The sequence below is a fragment of the Triticum dicoccoides genome, chromosome 6B, assembly GCF_002162155.2.
Source record: "Triticum dicoccoides isolate Atlit2015 ecotype Zavitan chromosome 6B, WEW_v2.0, whole genome shotgun sequence".
In the NCBI taxonomy this organism is placed as follows: domain Eukaryota; kingdom Viridiplantae; phylum Streptophyta; class Magnoliopsida; order Poales; family Poaceae; genus Triticum; species Triticum dicoccoides.
Window position 1 is genome coordinate 388,113,183 of NC_041391.1, and position 7,903 is coordinate 388,121,085.

A 7,903-nucleotide genomic window follows, 5' to 3' on the forward strand; every position below is an offset into this window, starting at 1 on the left:
AAATGGAAGGCACTTCTCCCAGTCCATTCCGAATGAGATAACAGAGGCTCGAAGCATGTCTTCTAGAATTTGGTTGACGCGTTCCACTTGACCACTCGACTGAGGGTGGAAGGCGGTGCTAAAGGAGAGACGGGTTCCCATAGCATTTTGGAAACTTTCCCAAAATCGAGAGGTGAAAAGACTTCCTCGATCCGAGTTAATTTCCAAAGGAACACCATGGAGAGACACTATTCGGGAGATGTATAAGTCTGCCAGCTGACTAGCGGTTATACTCTCACGAACAGGTAGGAAATGGGCTACTTTGGAAAGACGATCGACCACGACGAAAATAGCATTATTCCCTCTCTTGGTCCTGGGAAAACCGGTAATGAAATCCATACCAATTTTATCCCATTTCCATTCAGGAATAGCTAGGGGTTGAAGGGTGCCAGCAGGCCGTTAATGCTCTGCTTTTACACGACGACAGATGTTGCAATTAGCAATATACTGAGCAATTTCTCTCTTCATCCTAGTCCACCAGAACCTCTGGCGTAGGTCCTGATACATCTTAGTACTACCGGGATGAATGGTGAGAGGAGATTCATGAGCCTCCTTAAGGATCAACTGTCGTAGATGCTGGTTCTTGGGAACCACTAGACGGTTCTCAAAGTACACAACACCATGATCATTTGTGGAGAAACAACTAGCACCTCCGCTAGCAATGTTCTCTTTGATTTTAGATATTCCCTTATCTCGCTTTTGGGCAGCGATGATTTGATCCGTAAGAGTAGGTTTCGCCACCAAGGTGGAAAGAAAACCTTGAGGAACAATGTGAAGGTTAAGCTTCCGAAATTCCTCATGGAGAAGCGGTTGACTTTGTTGTAACTTCAGGTTGTTACAATAAGATTTACGACTTAGCGCATCAGCCATGACGTTGGCTTTTCCTGGGGTGTAAGTTATTCCTAAGTCGAAATCTGCGATCAACTCGACCCAACGTCTTTGCCTGAGATTCAAATCCGATTGGGTGAAGATGTACTTCAGACTTTGGTGATCAGTGAATATTTCGCAACGATTACCGAGGAGGTAATGTCGCCATGTCTTAAGTGCATAGACTACGGCTGCAAGCTCTAGATCATGAGTAGGATAATTCTCCTCATGTGGGTGCAATTGTCGTGAAGCGTAAGCAATTACATGTCGATCTTGCATGAGAATGCAACCTAGTCCTTGTCGCGAGGCGTCGCAGTAGATAACAAAGTCCTTGGAGAAGTCTGGCGGTACCAGTACGGGAGCAGATGTCAGGCGTCTTTTCAGTTCCTGAAAGCTGTGCTCACATTGTGGAGTCCACTCGAACTTCTTATCTTTCTTGAGGAGTTCGGTTAGAGGTTTGGCAACTTTGGAGAAGTTCTCGACAAAGCGACGACAGTAGCTCGCTAAACCCAGAAAGCTCCGAACTTGCTTGACCGATTCAGGTGGAGTCCAATTAAGGACGGCTTGAACTCGCTCAGGGTTAACAGCAATACCTTTACCAGATATTACATGACCCAGATAGGTCACTTCTGACAACCAGAATTCACATTTAGAAAATTTGGCATAAAGGCGATGCTCTCGAAGTTTCTTCAACACTAGCCTTAGATGTTCGGCATGTTCTTCCTCGTTCTTGGAGTAGATGAGTATATCATCGAGGTAAACCACGACGAATTTATCCAAATACTCCATGAAGATTGAGTTCATTAACCGAGAAAAGGTGGCTGGAGCGTTGGTTAATCCGAAGGACATGACGGTGTACTCGTATTGCCCATAACGAGTAACAAAGGCCGTTTTAGGAATGTCCCCGTTTCTGATTTTTATTTGATGGTAGCCCAACCTCAAATCCATCTTGGAGAAGACTGAGGATCCAGCGAGCTGATCGTACAGGTCGTTGATCCTGGGAAGTGGATATTTGTTCTTGATTGTGACCAAATTGACAGGTCGGTAATCTACAACCATCCGGTCCGTACCATCCTTCTTCTTGACGAATAGGATGGGGCAAGCCCACGGAGATGAGCTAGGTCGGATGAAACCCTTTTTCAAGGACTCATCGAGTTGTTTCTTAAGCTCGGCTAGTTCTAGGGGTGCCATCTTATAAGGTCTTCTAGCAATCGGAACGGTTCCGGGGATGAGGTCTATTACGAACTCAACATCCCTGTCAGGTGGAACACCTGGCAATTCTTCTGGGAAGACATCCGGGAAGTCACGGACTACCGGAACGTCCTCAAGATCTGGCAAAGGGCTGGCGTTAAGAGAATATAATTGTCGCTTGGCTATTCGGGTTAGGACATTGACTATCTTCCCCGAAGGATGGGTGAGTTGAACAGTCCTAGAGAAGCAATCAATTTTGGCTTGATGAGCCGACATCCAGTCCATACCCAAAATGATATTAATATCTGAAGATTTAAGGGCTATCAAAGACGCGAGGAAAACAAGTCTGTCGACTTGGATTTCATTTCCATAACTTACCCTAGAGGTCTGCCATCTAGAACCAGGAGTAGAAATTTCCATAGTGGATGGCATGTCACAGAATGCAACGTTATGCAAACGAGCATAATTTTCGGATATAAAGGAATGAGAGGCTCCTGTATCGAAAAGAACAGATGCTGGGTGGCAATTAACAAGAAGCGTACCGAGAACGATGTTGGGATCCTCTTGAGCTTCTTCGGCAGAGATACAGTTGACATGGCCACGTGAAGCGGTGACCGGCTTGGCGTGGAATATTTTTCCTGTCGGCTTGCCACGGCCAACAGCTTTAGCAGATTGATTGGGGTTGGTCTGGGGACACTCACGCATATAGTGACCAGATTCCCCACACTTGAAACAAGTCACGGAACTGGTACGTGGAGGAGCATTGTTAGTTGGACCCCCATAGGGCTTGGCCGGTGCAGACTGTTGGACAGGGCGAGGCGCCTGGAAAGATGGCCTCGGTGTGAACCTGGGTGGCAGGGCGGTGTTGGGTACCCACACGCGGCGCTTCTGAGGACCAGCACCGGATGAGGAACCCATATCACGGCCGTGCTTGCGTGTTGCGTCATAGTCAGTCTGACCAGTTTCAGCACTGATGGCTTTGTTGACAAGTTTCTGAAAAGATGTGCACTCATGCAGACGGAGGTCACGGCGAAGCTCAGGACTAAGGCCCTTACGGAACCTTGCTTGCTTCTTGGCGTCAGTAGAAACTTCCTCGGTTGCATATCGTGCGAGATTACCGAACTCCCTGCTGTAAACATCCACAGAAAGTCGGCCTTGGGTGAAACTGCAAAATTCTTCACGTTTACGGTCCATGAGACCCTCCGGAATGTGATGTTCACGGAAAGCCTCGCTGAATTCAGCCCAAGTAGTGACATGGCCCGCTGGGCGCATAGCTCCATAATTCTCCCACCATAGACTGGCGGGGCCTTCAAGATGATATGCAGCAAAGGTGACCTTGTCAGCCTTCGCTACCAGCGCGGAACGCAGTTTGTGAGAGATACTGCGAAGCCAGTCATCAGCGTCGAGAGGCTCGACGGAGTGGTGGAACGTAGGTGGATGCAATTTGATAAAATCACTGAGTGACACCACGTTAGTCCTCTGATGGTGTGCCGTGTTCTGTTCAATACGCTCTAACAAACGGTTGGTCTCCCGCTTGTTTCTCTCAGCTTCCATCATAACCTCGGCTAGTGAAGGAGGATGAGGCAGATTTGCATCCCTGGCTTCACTGCCTTCGGCCTGCTCTTGAGAAGCAGGGTTAGCGCGCGTGTTGACCATCCTAGGTAAACAAGACAATGATTTAGTCAGGACGATAAAATTCCGACATAGGATAAAAATGTAAGGAATAACTCGAAATGCAAGATGATCATCCGTATGACATGGTAGATACAGAAACTGCTTCTTTATTCCATCGTCATACACACCATACAGGGTTTAGTACAAGACCAAACAAAGTACTATTACGGTGAAAAGAGGATTACATCTCATCGGAGGCATCCCAAGCTCCTATACATTATTTTTCTACACCTCCGGAAAGAGTACAAACTAGGTCATATCCCACGAGTCACGCGGGACGATAGACGACACAGCTAGTGCGAACTAGTGATACTACCACTAACTCAGACCGATCCGTAGTAGTCCTCGTAGAAGTCACCTCCATAGCCTGGAAGCTCAACATGATCATCCGGAAACAGACGATCTCGCGGAGCTTGTGGACCATAGGGGCTAGGATGAGGCCTTGGACCAACAGACGGTGGCCTGCGGGGACCGCGAGGTGGGGTGATGCCTCCTACATCACGCCAAACCATCACGTCTGGCAGAGCAGATCTCACAGGATAGAGATCGCGCACATCTGAATATCCAGCTTGCACCGCCGGTGCGAACCGAGTCAAAGTGGCCCAGTGGTCAGCATGGGTATTGAAGAGCTCTAACCTCAAGGCCCGATTTTCACGGTCCTTATCCTCGAGCATCTCAGCAGTAGTGCGAGTCCGTGAATCCTCCTGGGTGGGGTCAGCATAAATAGCCTGGAGATACCCTTGTGCTCCCGGAAGTGATCCTGGCATATACCGGAAATCAGAGTCCCGAAATAAACCAGATCTGACTCGCATAATGGTCATCATAGAGTAGGCGGCGTCCTGCACAGCCATCTCAATAGTAACCCCGAGTCCATAGGAGCAGTGAAGAGGCTCGGTGGATCCAGGATAAGATGGAAATATCCTGACAGTGCAGAGATACTGGCTTTGATTAAAGTCTCGGAATTGCTCTTCGACCGTGTACTCGGGATACCAGCGGTATCCAGCCTCAGTCATTACCCTGACCAACTTGGCAGTATGGCCGGGTACATCTAGGCATCGAGTCAGGCGAACCACTTGATTGAGGTCGCGAGTGGCCATCTGAAAGCACAATCATAATGCAAGGGCATTAGAATTTCTAGCAAAATTTCGGCAGCATAACAGCTGTAAATGCTCAAGAAGGATTTTGAGACATTTGGCAAAGGATTTCGTACACACTCAACATCATCATATCAAAGTTCTGAATCCATTCTAACAACATAATGTGGTAGTAGAACTGAACTAGGCTTGTATCCATCAAACTTATAAGGTACTATTGATTAGTAACACGTGATCCTGATAGAGAGAACAGATCCTAATTCCTTAACCCCCGGTGGAAGAATGGACTGACTCAGATCAGAATGTCATAAGATAAAGGAGTAAAAAGAGCCTTACGTTCCAACCCACAAACAATTCCCCTACAAATAACTAAAGAATTTCTAGACTCAACATCGACCAGTTTGGCTTGGAGAACCTACAGGCAGTCCGGCTCTGATGCCAACACTGTCAGGACCCCGACTCGATGTCACATCGATCTAGCCGGTAACATCTCATATCACTTTGCGGCCTCACGCACGGTATCCCCACGGGTGTCGCCTTACCTTTGCCCGGGACCGTTTGCGCATTTTGGCTCACGTATATGATAGTGTCGCTAGCATCCATATGATAAAGAGCCCGAGCTGACATGACTAGTCGTAAACCCAAAGTGGCACAGACTTACAGGGACAGGCATCCATGACCCAGCTTCGAACGTGTCGGTCATCAGCAAGTGGGTCCGGGCTGTAGCACTGGGCTAGCAGGACTCCGGTAAACCGGGCTGTAGCGGGCTAACAGGACTCCGGTACTCAAAGCGTGACATTTCCCCGAAGGGACAGACACAGGAACGAAGAAGGACACATGCCGGCCAGCCTAAGTGTTCCAGAGCAGTAGCAAGCTACCATGGCTCAGCGGTAACACTAGGAGACATTTCCCGGTAAGAGAGGCTACTAAAGATAAACAACTAGATAGTCAGATCCCACACATACCAAGCATTTCAATCATACACACAATATGCTCGATATGTGCAAATACAACGAAGCATCACAACATGACTCTACGACACAAGTACTTTATTTAAGACTCAGGGAGCCATACATAACATACACAAAGGTACGGGTCTCACGACCCAACATACAAGTCATATAGTCATACAAACCAGCAGCGGAAGTAACTTGTCTGAGTACAGACAACTAGTAAAATAAAAGAGGCTTGGAAAGCCTAGCTATACTACAAGGTCCTTCACAAGCTCAGGGTCACCACCTGGGCCTTTAGCCTACTCGTTGATGTCAATGTCTACATAGAACCCATCAGAAGGGGTTGCAGCGTCTTCTGTAAAAATGTAGATTATAGCAACATGAGTACAAAGGTACTCAGCAAGACTTACATCAGATCCTACATACATGCATATTATCAAGAAGGGTTGGTGGAGTTATTGCAGCAAGCCAGCTTTGACTCTTGGCTAGACTATCCTACGATACTCCAACTTGAAATGGTTTTGCGCACACGAGTCCACTACTCACCACTTCAATACACTACCGAGGATCCACCTCTGTCTTCCTACGAAAGAGCCATCCTCGGCACTCACTCTTATCTTGAGGCTTTTAGTAGTTCCCATTTACTTGTCTATGAACTGTATAGGCAACCAAGTAGTCCTTTACCGCGGACGCGGCTATTCGAATAGATTATGATAACCCTGCAGGGGTGTACTTCTTCATACATGTTTCCACCACTTAGCGTCTGCACACGACATGTGCTCGGCAGACTTCAAGCGAAAGCCGACGTGGGTGTAGACCACGACCTACCTAAACACTTAAGCCTCTAGTCCAGGTTTATCGCCTATTCAGGTTCCATCCGCAGGGAGTCCGGCCGAGGTTTCCCATACGGCCCCGAACGATGTGAACAGGGTTCCCGAGATACCTAACGGGTATTCGGTACACCCAGCCACGTACCTACCGCATCACAGCCCACCCCTACGGTCAGCGCTGTCCACGGCCTCCAGTAGGCTACAAACACCAGAAACTACTTGCAACTCCTGGACAGAGAGCTAGGGTGAATAAGAAGTCGAGCGGGGTCATATTTCAGGGCCCAATGCATGGTAGTAGCTGTATCTTAAATCACGCATACAGATCTCAGTGCTTAAGGTCGGCTTCAATGAAACAACCCACCATGTACTCCTACATGGCCTCTCATCGATACCTTTACCAAATCGTGTTCACCACACCACTCTCATTTCCGACATAATCATTTCACTCTAGCCATCACCCAGATGAACCAGACCTGACACGACTCTAAGCATAGCAGGCATAGCAAGGTAGGAACAACACATACATATGGCTCAATCAACTCCTACACATGCTAGTGGGTTTCATCTAGTTACTGTGGCAATGACAGGTCATGCAGAGGAAATGGGTTCAACTACCGTAGCACACAGCAGTTTGAAACGCGTTGTCTTAATGCAGTAAAAGAGAGCAGGAGCGAGAACATGGGATTGTATCGATATGATCAAATGGTTAGTTGCTTGCCTGATGGTTCGATGCACTGATACGGTTCTTCGTTAGGGTAATCACGGTACTCCTCGGAGGCAGAACCTGCCGCAAGAACATCGATACACAAACATCACCAAACAATGTGCAACAATATGATGCATGCATGAAACATAGCAATATGAGTGTGTTGGGCTAATGCAACTAAAACCAGAAGGGTTTGAACAAATTTGAATCAAAGATTCAAATTTCAAACTCAAACATGGCCTTTTAAAGTGCTTTTCCTTGTTCTGCTTAAAACATCAATTTAACTTGTTTGATCATGCATGAAAATAGTACAGATGGATAGATTGGATTTTTCAGATCATTTTTCATATATAACTTGTCCAATTTGGAGTTACAGAATAACAGTTATGAATTTTTGAAGTTTAAATAATATTCTGGAATTTCCTGATTTAATTTAAATCCAGAAATATAATTATTGCGCCAGCATGACGTCAGCATGACGTCAGTGGTCAACTGCGGCTGTCTGGGGTCAAACCTGACGTGTGGGGCCACACGTCAGTGACAGGGGGG